Below are 13,245 nucleotides of genomic sequence, written 5' to 3'. Positions count from 1 at the left end.
GATAATATATTATGTTGGGTTTACAGCGTGTTTGTGCCTGAAGTGAAGAGAAAGAGGCCCGAGTGCAGTTTTTAGCTCGTCAGGTTGAAGGACACATGGGCTCATGCCACAGCAAAGGCATCCACTGTTTGTCCGTCCTTCTACAATTCAAAAGGATTGCTACAGGATTGGTCCGAGTTTAATCAAACTTCATCAATGATTACCTAATGGGTCCTAACCCAAACTGTTCTCAAGGCTTTACAGGCACTTTTCCATTTTCTCTGCGTAGCCTTCATGCTCATTAAATGGACATCAACATAGTGAATTCATTGAGCTACAGTCTGATTTTCAATTACTTCTATTAACAGTCAGAGTTGCAGAATTGTTTGGAGAGTTCAGGTTATGCAGAACATCAGTATAAAACATTAAGCATGAATTAGATGGGTGTGTTTTCTATTTGGTATACTGTACCTGTTCTTAGACTGATGGCTTAAATTTCAGCCTGCTGTAATCTATAGTTTAACAGTACAGTCATATTTGAATTGTTCACATTAAATTTATTTGCTTTAAGAAAAGTGAATGTTTTATAACTATTACTGTAAACGAGCATGATTAGCAGTTCAGTCATTTAAAAACTTTAAATGTGCTTATTGCTCAAGTAAGATGTCTTGATGAGGACGTGTGCAATTAGTTCTGTAAAATGTGGTCAGTGTAATGTCCAGATACAAGTCAAGGTTGAGCTGCTCTATGGGCCCAAGTCAAGGGCGTGTGGTTTGAGAGATGACAGCTATATTTTCCCCACCAGGACAATAAATGTCATCAGTCCTAAAAATATGGCAGCAGCAGTGCTGTGGTCAAAGGTCAAAATGGACAGAGTTCAAAAATAGAGTTTTTCCCGAAATGTAATGATAGCCATGGATGCCAGCAGGTTCACTGACAGAGATAAAAACCTGGTTGACCTCCCAAAAGCCATATGGAGAAATATGAAATTTTGTGGCTTCAGTCACTGCCACAGCAGCTGCTGATGTCATTCAAATCTGAATTCATTGAGTTTCAATACAGTGCAGATTATGCCATCAGAGTTTCGGTCTCCCCTCAGTCAAAAATTGTCCCAGGTAACTAGTAGATGTAAGTTCAGTCAGTTAGTTAGTCAGCTATTGCATGTTTATTGTATTCATTTAATCTTAGAAAACGTATTCTTTGGTGCTGGACTTTGAGTCTTTGACTGAGAGAGAATGCGAGAAATTTGTAATCACTAAATATAATATAAGAGGTTATTTAAAAAATAAATATAAACGTGCACACATGTAGCAAGACAGCTTCTAATGACAACAACAAAAGCAGCCTTGATTGTAAATTAGGGGGAAAATACCAGTTCTGACAGCAACACTGTTTCTGTGTCAGGAGTGAATAAATAATGTTGTGAATAATTATGTAAACAACTGTCCCTTTTATACAGGTTTCCACACTCCATCCACCTTCTTATATGCCTATTTGGGGTGCAGTAAAGAAATAAAACGCAATAAATGAAGTTATAGATGATTTAGTCTCATGAGCCGGCGAGACGATTGTCTATCTAACGCTAGATTGAGCAGTCATGCTAACAGGAGCCTCCTTACATGTTTCAAATAATAAGCCATGTTTGAGGCTGACAAATGCTAATTGAGTGTTTGCCTGTTTGTCTCTCAAAATGATCCCACACTTTGATTTTCCTGCCTGGCATACATTATTATTACACTGCCAGGACCAGCTGTGTGAATAATAATATCTTCCTGTGACTCACTGATCGAGGAAAACATTTCTAAGATGTTTCTGATCAACCGATGTCTAGATGACTGTGACGGTTAAGCAAACAATTATAAAAACGTCCAATATAACAAATGGGTATTTCGAATTTTACAAAACAGTTTTGGGTTTTTTGGGCTCCTAACCATCTGGGTATCTGGGACCATGTGAGGATACAATAGAGGCTTTTTTCCCATTAAGAACAGAGGAAGCCTCAAGAAAGAGGAGGAAACTATGCCTTCTGCCTCTCACCATGTACTGCCAAGTCCTTCTGTATCATTTTATGCTTGATTTTCTTTTCCTATTACCTCATGAACAGACAGTATGGCGGCCCATGGGATATGTCAACATGCAGAGCCATTAAATTATTAGACCTCGTTTATTATTAACTCTGTAGCGTACACAACTGGCAGCAACCTTTTAATATTCATACAGCTTGACTGTTCCCTACTGATGCTAAGAGGACCAAGCGGGATCAGATTAATGCAGGCACACACACACATGGATGCACACATGCAGGCGGACTATGACAATCGGGTACATAATTGGACATATAGCTTTTAATAATCAGTTCACTTATCTAGGTGTAACTAATGGAAATGCACACATGAAGGATCTTTAGAGCTGAAGATGTTCGGTGCAGCACCGTGGTCAGATTGACGTGGCCCGTTAGATTAGATCAGCTTGAGCTATTTCTGTCTTTTTTTGGGTCCAAACTCGCTGCAGGGAGGAGAGGTTGGAACACTGTCCGCTCGGCTGAGTGGTCGAGTGAAGGCGAGCCGTCACGCACACAGAAAAGACTTTTTAGAACAAACATTTTTTTAGTTGGGGGGAGTTAAAGCTTTCAGTGAACTGCACCTCATCTGAGCTGCAGGCCTCCAAACAGAGAGAATAAGCTGGTATATTGGTCAATGCTACAGTGACCGAGGAACGTTAATAATGCAGTTTGGACAGCGATATCGCGATCTCTTGCTTTCTCGGGGAGTTGTAAATTTGTCGTTAAAAAGCAAGAACAACAAAACCAGAATTATCCAGACGTGAGTCATCTGCAAGATTGGTCTATGTTTTCTGGATGCCCTTTGTCCCTCTCTATTCTTATCCTGCCTAATTTCCTCTCTGTCTCACACGTTCTTTTTTTTTGTCCCCCAGCATGTTGACCTTGTCCCCTATTCCACCTTGTTCGATCGCGAGATACTCCACAACGTAGTGTGTGTGACTGTGTGTGTGAGTGTCTGTGTGAGAGGAGGGCCAAAGAAGAAACACAGTGGTGAGAGAGAGAGCAGTGAAGAGAGAAGGAGGAAGAGAGAGAGCAGTGAGGTGTCCAGCACTTAAATTGCCTGTTTATTTCCAGTCATTGCATCAATTACACCGATACAGCTTAAAAATGGGCCCCTGTGTTTGTGTGTATGTGGGAGATGGGGGGTGGAATAGAAAAACAATTAGGAATGATAGATATGGAGATTTTTTTATGCTGTAGTATGCAGTTTTATGCTTTGTGCAAGTCACAGAAACACACAAGGGGACAGAGAAAATAATTTATGTTCTGTTACCAGGCAGTAAAGGAGTGGAAACTACATTTCACTTGTGATCTGTTTGACATCTAATTGCATGCGCGTGAAGAGGGCTGCCTGGGTGTGTCTGCATGCGTGTGTTATGTGGGGTCAGCCTGTGGCTGCCCTGAGATTGGGTGCGTGATCGTCTGCTCTCTGGAGAAGAGGGGCGTGCCTGTGACAGGCTGCAGTGATTAGTGGAGCTCAGCGGGCAGAATATGTCAGACTCAGCCGACTCCATGAACCATTTCGGCCTGCAACTCTGCAATTTGTCTCCCACTTTGCATCATATAACAGCCTCAATGTGGCTGCTGCATGCGCGTTTGAAACGCTCCCGATTGTCTCGCCTCCTGTGGCGATGTCGATATGAAGCACTGATTGGTGAGATGCTACCAAATTACGTTTGCACGATAAGGCTTTTTTTTACAGGAAAGAAACATAATGATTTGAATACACTACAATTACAGCTTACTTTAGCTAATATGAGAGTAAATATTGTTTGAAGTCAACGCTTGTTAAGGAAAAAAAACTTCTCAGGAGGTTTGGCTCCTCCAGCAAAGATATTATGAAGAGCAAAATTACAAACTACACTTTAACTGTTTATGCCTTTGAACTTACAGCACCCACTTGTTCTATCATAGGCCAAAGATCACTCAGACAGACATGTGCGGTTATACAAGATTCGCACTCTGAAAGCAACCCACATTAACTCTTATATTTCTTATGCTTTGGTTTTCCTCTCAATCTAATTTTCATACGTGAACATGATTTACTGCATCTGAACTTGTTGACTGCTGCAGCACGTTACTGTGTAAATATCCCTGAAATGTTGCCTCAGTCTGTTTAGCTGCTGGTTTGTCCCTCTCTGTAAGTTACTATTTAAATATTACATATTGGAAAGTAATTTGATTCATTAGTAGCTCACTGGAAAACTTTGCTTCTCAACACTTTTCTTTATTGCTCACATCAGATCTGTTAGCTGTCTTTAAAAATCTCAAGCCCTGCAGCTCTTGTTCTTGTAGAGCTCTCGTGGCTCTCTTCCACAGCATGTCTTTCATCCTTCTCTCACCCCAACCGGTCACAGCAGATGGCCCCGCCCCTCCCTGAGCCTGGTTCTGCCGGAGGTTTCTTCCTGTTAAAAGGGAGTTTTTCCTTTCCACTGTCGCCAAAGGGCTTACTCATAGGAGGTCATTAGATTGTTGAGTTTTTTTTCAATATAAAGCGCTTTGAGGCGACTGTTGTTGTGATTTGGAGCTATATAAATAAAAATGAATTGAATTTTAGAGTAGTGTACAGTGTGGTTTATGAAGCTTACATGTGTTGCTACTGGACATTAACGTTGAAAAACAATGCTTATTTACAGATCCAGTAGTTAATGAGCAACATTAGCATTCATCTGCTGTGATGTTTTTATCTAAAAACTGAAAGTTCATTATTGCCTTTTTTAAAATCATCATTATTTTTTAAACTCTATTTATAGTCTCTAACAACTCTTGAGGGAGTTGGTAGTTTGCAGCAATTACTACAGCATGTTTACCTGGCAGTACTTAACTTCTGTTTGATGTTTAGCAGACTGTGTTTTTAGAGCTTTTTCTCTAGAAATACCTGATGCACCCACCAGCTGTTTAAACCTTTTTATTTGTGAGGGGCAGCCAGTCACAAGAGAGCCGCCTTTAATAGGATAGAGTACCTAAAACTACTTGTTTCAGATTGAGAGACTGCACCAATGCCCAGAATAGGATAAATAAGGATTATTTGAACTGCAAATCATGCAAAGCTACCCTACTAGAGTCCAAGAATAAAAACAGCAGGGAATGAGCTTAACAGGTCCTCTTTAAAGCTCTCTGAATCCAAGGGGATCTGCAGACTTGAGGTGCCAATTTTCTGCAGGTTCCTCACCCAGCCTATTTCTGTCACATTGTTTTCAGATTGTCATTTGAGAAGAATCAACAACTGCGCAATGATGCGCTAATGAAAATAATTATTACACTCACCACTGCTGAAGGAGCTATTAGATTTCCCGCATAGGAAATGTCAAAGTAAATCCATGTATTAGGAGGAACTACTTTTAATCAGCCTCTGAACAGCCAATCATACCGGCCTGGCTCATTACTGTCAAAAGCAGAGAGCATGAAAAACATGGATGGCAGATTTAGTGGCCTGCCTTCATCCCTCTGGGATGCATACACAGTTTTTATGGGAAGGGAAACAATTCATCACAGGGCAGTTCATCAGTGGATAACTTTTAATTAATGTTCAAATGCGCGGACCTTTAAAACGCCACCCTCAGCTCACTCCTCTCGACTTGTCTGCTCCGTTTGTTTCCTTCCCCTTAAATCTACACCTGTTCTTCTTCTTTTTCCCTCCTTGCCCTCAAAGTGTGATTGGTCTATTTACTCATCCGCTTTCACTCCAACACTGCCCCACTCTATTTTCACAGCTTTTCTTTTCCTCTCCACTCTATATTCCCTCCATGTTTACATTAGTTTCACTGGCAAGTCCTCGCAGCTCGCTCCCTGCCAATGTTTGTGTTTTGGTGAATGCTGCCCCCTATTTCCAGCATTTTATCATCTTAATTTCCCTTCAAACCAGCTCATTTATTTCCTTATATCCGTTTTTCTCTTTTTTTTTTCTTTTTGTCCTTGTCCACCCCCACTCTTCTGCCCTGAATTAGCAGCATCAAGGCTGAGAATTAAAAGAAATGGCCGATCAGAGAGTGCAGTGGAAGAGGAAGCTATTGGAAAGGCTCAAAATGGAACCCACACAAGCAAATTGGAGAGTCGTAGCGGGCCTTGATGTAGAAAAGTCCACATAATAAGGGGGAAGAAAAAGAAAAAAACAGTCCGACAGATTGATTCTGAATGAAATTAAAGAGGACGAGGGGGAGAATGAGATCGAGTAAATTGAGCATTACATACTGCATTACAGTGTCTCTTAATTAACCGTGTAAAAGCTTTCTTATTAGGACTGATGCACTCCTCAGTTAACGAGGAAAGAGAGAATGCTCTTTTAGTTGTCATTGAGAGCCTGCAGGGAAGAAGTGAAACAATGCCACACTAAATGCAAATGAGCGAAAAACAACTTCAAGATAATGATAAAGAAATCTTGCTGTAGTATGTTTTGTCTCAATTATCTGTCATCTTCGTCATCCCAGTCCACGCTGCTCTCCACCCCCTACCCCATCAGTGAATACACATTATGTGCAGCCGCGTTAAAAGTCTGATCACATCGCAGGGTATCTGTGTGAGAGCGAAGTGTGTATGTGTGTGTGTCAAATCACTTCAGCTTCAGGTTCTGCACCTTTGCTGTCTATCACCACCGAACCACTGCGAGGCAGAAGCAATTTCAAACAAATACACGCGCTCATTTGAATCTTTTATTTTTATCCCCGTGACAGGATGGACGCGCTATAGCAACAGAGATAAGAAAACAAACCCTAACTTCAACACAGGCACTGATTTGTAAGCAAATCTAGTGATAATAAGACTAGACATCGGCTTCCAGAGCATGAAATGAGATTGCAACGTTTAATAATTTGTTCAATATAGTTATTTGCTTTCATTCTCTTAATGACAGTTGTAATAATCTCACATCTGTGTTTTAAAAATAAAAAAATGAAGCTTTCATTTCTTTTTGAATTATGCTCTTAAATGAATATTTGAGCATGATGTGTGTTTCTTATCTTTTATAAGACAAGTCTAGAGAAACACCGCATGTTAACGCATCACACATCAGACTATCGGACTAGCAGCCCGCTACAGTGTACGACGTGAATTATTGTGTTTTTTTCAGTAATGTTACATTTTAGTTTACGAAAGCATGTTTTGAAGCTTAAGTTGTAGCGCACTGCCTCTCACCATGTTATACTTTTGGAGCCAGAAATGATCATACTTAGATTAGAGAGAGGAGAGCTCAATTATCAGCTAATGCTAACAAGCTACACCTAAAGACTTGGTGCAAGAAAACTTTGCTCATCAAAACTAGAGTTTAGGCTTCCTTGATGGTGTCTCAGTATATTTAACTTTTTGAGTGCTCAAAATTACACCAAAACCACAAACACAGTCCAGGTGTCATGTTCTGTGACTTGACTTAGCCTAGCCTAGCCTAGCTGAGCAGATACTTTCTGGTCCACATCCATGTGTCAGTTAGTGTGGCCCCACCCAGTCACGATAAGCTTTAATAAAAATCTAAGAGAATATGAGAATGTATGATGTTTATTAAGCTACAGCTGGGAAAAAGTTAACTTAGCATAAAGCACAGAAATAGAACAATAGCTAACCTCGCTAGGCTAAAAAAGCCTGTGCGCATAAACTTAAAACTGTCCTTCAAAAGTCTTATATTATATTATTATATATTATTCGCTAGCTTAACAATGGAAATCAGTGAGCTTTAGAAGTTCTGGTAGAACGCCTTTGTTACCTTTGGAAAGAACCGTGAATCTTTCTTCATGTTGCTTCTATTCAATATGTTGATGGTCACATGTAGCACTAAGTCATTAGGGGTTTTGAGCTACAGTAGGATTATTTAGAAACCAAGCAAAAAATAGTTTCCTAAAATGTTGGAATATTGCTTTATTTAATTTCATTAGCATAATTTGTTTGGATTAAATCAAATAGAACAAACTACAATGGAATCAGTAGCAAAGTTAAACTATACATTTTAATCATATTTTAAGTTCACTATTTGATTCCTCAAGCTCCTTATTTGAGAATTGTCCAAAAGTAGTTATTTGAGATAAGTAGAGGTGAGCAATATAAAATAAATAGGAAGACCCAAGGACTGCATTTCCAAACAGTACAACCTGCAAACAGTATATTACAGATTTTTATTACAGTAATGAAAAACAAGCCCAAGTATATGTTGGATTTTACTTTGACATCTATGGTGCAGTTCTTTTCAGATTGCTCAGCCAGATCGAAGCTGCAGCAGTCCAGATGGGAGACAAAGAGTGTTTGTACAAGCAATTGGGCCTGAGTCAGCAAATTTTACACCGGGCAAATCTGCAATAGCAGCTGTAGCAGTTGGTTGTCTAAGATCAAACTGAACATTGGTCTGGGATGGAACAACTGCACCGGTGTCATCGTGATTGACGGCTCTTGTTAAGAGCAGGATTTCTGAGGGGGGAACAGCAGCTCAGGCTTGCTCAAGGTCAATCGGGAGGTGTCTGGCAGGAATCCAATTGGAGATTTCAGCTTGAAAAGTGGAGATATGCAACCCAACCTGTGTGTCAGAGCTGGGACTCAAAAGGTCAGTTAAGTGTCAAACCAATGATAGGAGGAATGACAAGATGTGGTGACAGTGCCAAGAGGTTTAGTGCAGGAGGATGGTTTATCTGTGTCAGGCCTCCTTGGAGAGCAGGATGCACACTCTTATGGGATACCTGTAACAGTGTTTGCTAAAAGCATAGAAAAAAATGGATATAAACCTGGCCTTCCCCGTTTTGAACAATAAATCTTGCTTTCCGTAAATTTGATAAAAGCTTTAAAATCTCGACTAAGACCTGTCTCAATTTTCCTTTTCTTAAAAAAAAAAAAGACTTCTAAATTGAACAAAGTAACTTTATTGTCTGTGCTGCTGCACAATTTCTGCTGGAGCCGTGTCTTCCAGCAATAAATCACAACAGTTATTATGATTAAACGATTGCTGTCCTCATGAGTTCATTTGTAGCTGTCAAATGTTGGTTACGTTCTGTGATGTAAGCTGAACAAGCCTCTGCGTGTTCGTTTGATTTGACTCTGTAGGCACCGGTGCCACCTGGCATGGAAGGTTGTTAATTTTCAGCCAAACCATATAATAATGATATACTGGAATTAAGTCATACTTGTGTCCTTGTCTTGTCTCGTGTGTATTACTTTCCCTGGAACACTCTCTCACAGTCTGTTCTCTAAACCTAAAAGAGAATTATGGATTTGATCAACTGGTCTCTGAATGCTATTGACACCCTTTTCTCAACAAAAAGTCTGGGCTCGGGAGAGCCCGAGCGCCCTGGAGGGACTTTCCCTGCCGAAACACGATGGACGGGTGGCAGAAATGGAGGGTCGTGTGCCTGGCGGGACTGTCAATCGAGGACGCTGAAGATATCTACCTATTCGGAACCATGATAACAGGGTTCCTGCTGATCGGAGCTGGCTTGGCTCTGGCTTATCGGAGAATTAAGAAAGCGGAACTGGCTGTTCAAACCCCCCCAAGGCTGCCCGCTGGGATTGAAATGATGGGACGAGGCGTGACTTCTCCGAATGGGCTCACTGAGTGCAGCATGGTTAAGACCTTGGAGAAGCTTACAGCTGCCGTGAATAATCAGAATAACACCTCTGAGCATGTATTGGGTTACATCAAGGAGAGGTCTGCTCAGAATAACACCTCTGAGCGAAATTTGGATTACATCGTGGAACAGCTCACTGCAGTCGTGAGTTCTCAGAATCGGCTCTCTGAGCACAAGAATGACAACACCACGGAACGCAAGTTTGATAACATCATGGAGAAGCTTGCGGTTCTCCAACGGGAGATTGAGAGACCAGTGTCGGAGTGTTAAAGAACAGCTTTGAAATTCTCATGAGCTGCTCACATAAAAGAAAAATCAACAACATCAACATTATAATGCGGATATCCCCTCGGATATCCCCTCGGCGCCAGCGTCTTGTCAAGACTGGAGCCGAACAAAAACTCCCTGATAACGACTGTGTGTTAACTGTTCTTCCCACTCTATGCAAGGCCACCTGGGTGAGCTGGTAGACTGTTTACTTAGCCTGATAGGGCGAAGGACACTGTCTCAGCTGAACTATGGACACGCACACACATACATTTACACTGATAAGCACTCACACATCCCCCTTCCCCTTCCAATGCCTTCGATGCTTGTTGCCTACTGGGAACACGAGGCGGGTCTGGGCCCACGTTGTAGAGTCGGCGCAGTGGCAGGATGGCTGCTGTGTTGCCTGGGATTACTGCTCATCCCCTACCCAACCCTGTTGCTGGTCACGTGCTCTATAATGTTGTACTGTGGACATTTATGTGCTTTCTGTGCAGAGGAGTTTTTTTGCTTCCTGTTCTCATGCTGTCCTCCTATAGCCCAGCATGAGTAGATGTCTCTCTTTTTCCTCTTGTACTTTCCCATTGCAGTGTACATTTCAGTGTTTTTTCTGTAATGCAACCGCTCTCTGACTTTTATCCCCCATGTGATGTCTGTGTTGTGTGTGTAAGGTCGGGGGGTGGGTTCATTCCACTGCAGGGCAACCTCCCACTGCATGTGGCAAATAAAATTTGAACTTGAACTTGAACTAGTTCAGGTATACTGTCTGCCCTGCATGTTAGATATCTGGCATCTAACAATCTGCCATCTGGTTTGTTTCTAGCTCAGCGGTAAGATTATATTTCTATACATTTAATTTGTGCCTCGGATCTGTGCGACATATTTATCTGTATCACAGGTTTTCAAACTGGGAGGGTGCAGCAGAACCACAGAGAGAAGGAGTAGGAGGAGAAGGAGGAGGGGAGGACTTGTGTAATTGTAAAATCTTCCTGTTTGGTCTTACTGATAGAGTTATTATAGTTTTGTATTCTCAAATTATTTTTGTTTTATTTTGTTTTGAATTATTTTAGTTTCCGTTAATTTAATAATCCTGAGTGGGTTTGCTCGTTTCGGTTTAGTTTTCATTGCTTGAAAATGTTTAGTTTTTGTTTAGTTTTTATTAGTTTCAGAGTTAGTTTAAGACTTTATAATTGCTATTGTATGAAGGGCATGTGTCAGAGGCAAGATTTAGGAAAATCAGCATGAATATTACAATATAAACACAACTCTTTGAAAGAAGTTGACTGACAGTTTTGTAGACATCCAAAGCCTCAATAAACACATCTGTAAAAGCCTCATCAGCCAGTTTGTGATAACAAATTTCACCAAATTAACAAATACCAAAAATAATTCCTCTATATGTTTTTCTCACAAAATCATTTCAGTTAGTTTAAATTTTCTAAAAAGTTCTAATTTTTTTTTATTAACTAAAGTGTTTTTTTTTTTATAGTTTAATTTTTTTAGTTTAGTTTTAGTTAACTATGTTAACCTTGGTTATTGACAGGTAAAATATTTTATTATGATTGACCTGCTCTTGTTCTAATGTGCAAAATCATTAACATAATAGAAACTGCATAATTGGACAAATATGCTGGGATACCGTTGTAGTGTCGATGCAGCACAGTTGTAACAGCTGTTGTTATTTCTTCATGTGTTTTTCCTCATCTATTTTCCTTCTTCTTTACCAGCCAGAGAAAGACTGCTAACAGACTTACAAGAATGCCCAGCTTTTAGTTTTTTGGCAAAAAAAATAAAAGGGCAAAAAGTAGTTAGACAAACTAATCTAAAATATTAGATTCATATTTTCACTTATCTTTAGAAAGATGGCAAAGATTTTAGTCCCTCTTTTGATAAAAGCACGAGCATGTCTGTGCTTAATGATACAAAAGATTAGGGTCTAATGATGATGCCACTTGTACAATTCTACCAGACACAACAAAACTGAGAATGGGTATGAAGTGAAAGAGCATGTGGCATTGCAGTGTGGCCAAATTTGGCCTGGCATCAGTATCAGTTGGGGTTGTAGCAGTGACTGTGACACACAGCTCACAGAACCAATTAAGATACTTGGAAGCTAAAACTCCCACTAGCTTTAATTATTGTCAAAATCAGTCTCTCATAAGTCACAACTTACTGAAATTCTAACACAAAGAGAAGAAACCCATTTTCAGATCGTGTCACTCAGTTGACCATTACAAATGAGCATGCTTAAATCTGCTTCAAAATCACAGAAATAGATCTTTCACATAACTCTGAAACACGATTTTTATTCTCCAGTTTTGATCAAAGTTAGAACCCTCTGACTTACATAACAGTCGTTTGCCGACTTGTAAACCCAATTACAAGCAGCAACTTCTAAATTCTACCACAAATTCCAACGCTTGGTTGATATTTATTGAAAAGTATGCACAAGACATCTGAAGCATTTCCTGGATAACAAATTCCTACTCTGTAGAGACATTTCTTTGTTTTATAAAATAGACACAGTTTGTTTGCTCCTGGCAGAGAAAGTGGGGCTCACTTTCAAAAACATGTGCGTGTTATTAAAGGAGTTAAAGATGACACTCCTATTACCGTTTGTTTTAGTATTTCTCTCAGCGTGATGAAGATTAGTGATTTGTAATTATTAATTATCAGAATTTAGTTGGATTATTTCAGGTGCTGATTCTGAGATAAAGCATGTGCAAAACACTGAAGTTAAAATTTCTTTGAGAACATCTGTGCTGCTCTTAAGAGTTCACTGTGAAAGAGAGTAGCACAGAACTAATTTTAGTCGGCACATTTATTAAGAGGAAGAGCGAAGGAGCAGCGCTTCCCTTCTCGTTTTACAAGTCGGATCAGATTAGATTTGGTTTCACGACATGAGAAGTAAGCTGAAGTGAGATGGCGTGCTGTCTCGTGTCACAACGCAGCCGTGAGAAAGAGACGCGATCAGCATCAATGCGACGCAAAGACGGAGAGACAACAGAGTGGAGCTTGAGAGGTGGCTGCTAGTTGGGAGCTTCAAATGCCATTAACTCCTTTACAAAAAGAAGGTGTGACAGAGCTTTAGGAGGGACAAGTAACAATTTAGTGAGGTTAGAAACAAAGACGTGGAACACGTCACCCAATTCATCGAACAGTTTCTCTACAGTTTCTCATCCATCACCATACTGAGGCGATCATCCTTCCTAACTGAAAGAAGCAATCAGTTGGATGGAAAATCAAGTGAAAGGAAATGAGTCGCTTAAGGTCACAGACTTTATATTTTTTATCAAATGCGATCAAAGTTGGGTAAATGAAGACCAGATAACTCACTCCGCTAACCTAGTTTAGATGAGGAAAAGTAATAACGGGATATGTAATGCAGCTCCAGTTTAATCA

The 13,245-nt window shown here is 40.2% G+C and overlaps 1 protein-coding gene across 1 annotated transcript in view; it reads left to right on the top strand.

Moving 5' to 3' along the window:
- The window catches only part of flrt1a (fibronectin leucine rich transmembrane protein 1a), a 42,542-nt gene that overhangs the window by 13,023 nt on the left and 16,274 nt on the right, over positions 1 to 13,245 (top strand). The gene's annotated exons all lie outside the window — the stretch shown is intronic.

Source organism: Neolamprologus brichardi, chromosome 10 (genome assembly GCF_056152115.1).
Source record: "Neolamprologus brichardi isolate AB-2024 chromosome 10, ASM5615211v1, whole genome shotgun sequence".
NCBI lineage: Eukaryota > Metazoa > Chordata > Actinopteri > Cichliformes > Cichlidae > Neolamprologus > Neolamprologus brichardi.
This window is presented reverse-complemented; position numbering and strand designations above follow the sequence as displayed.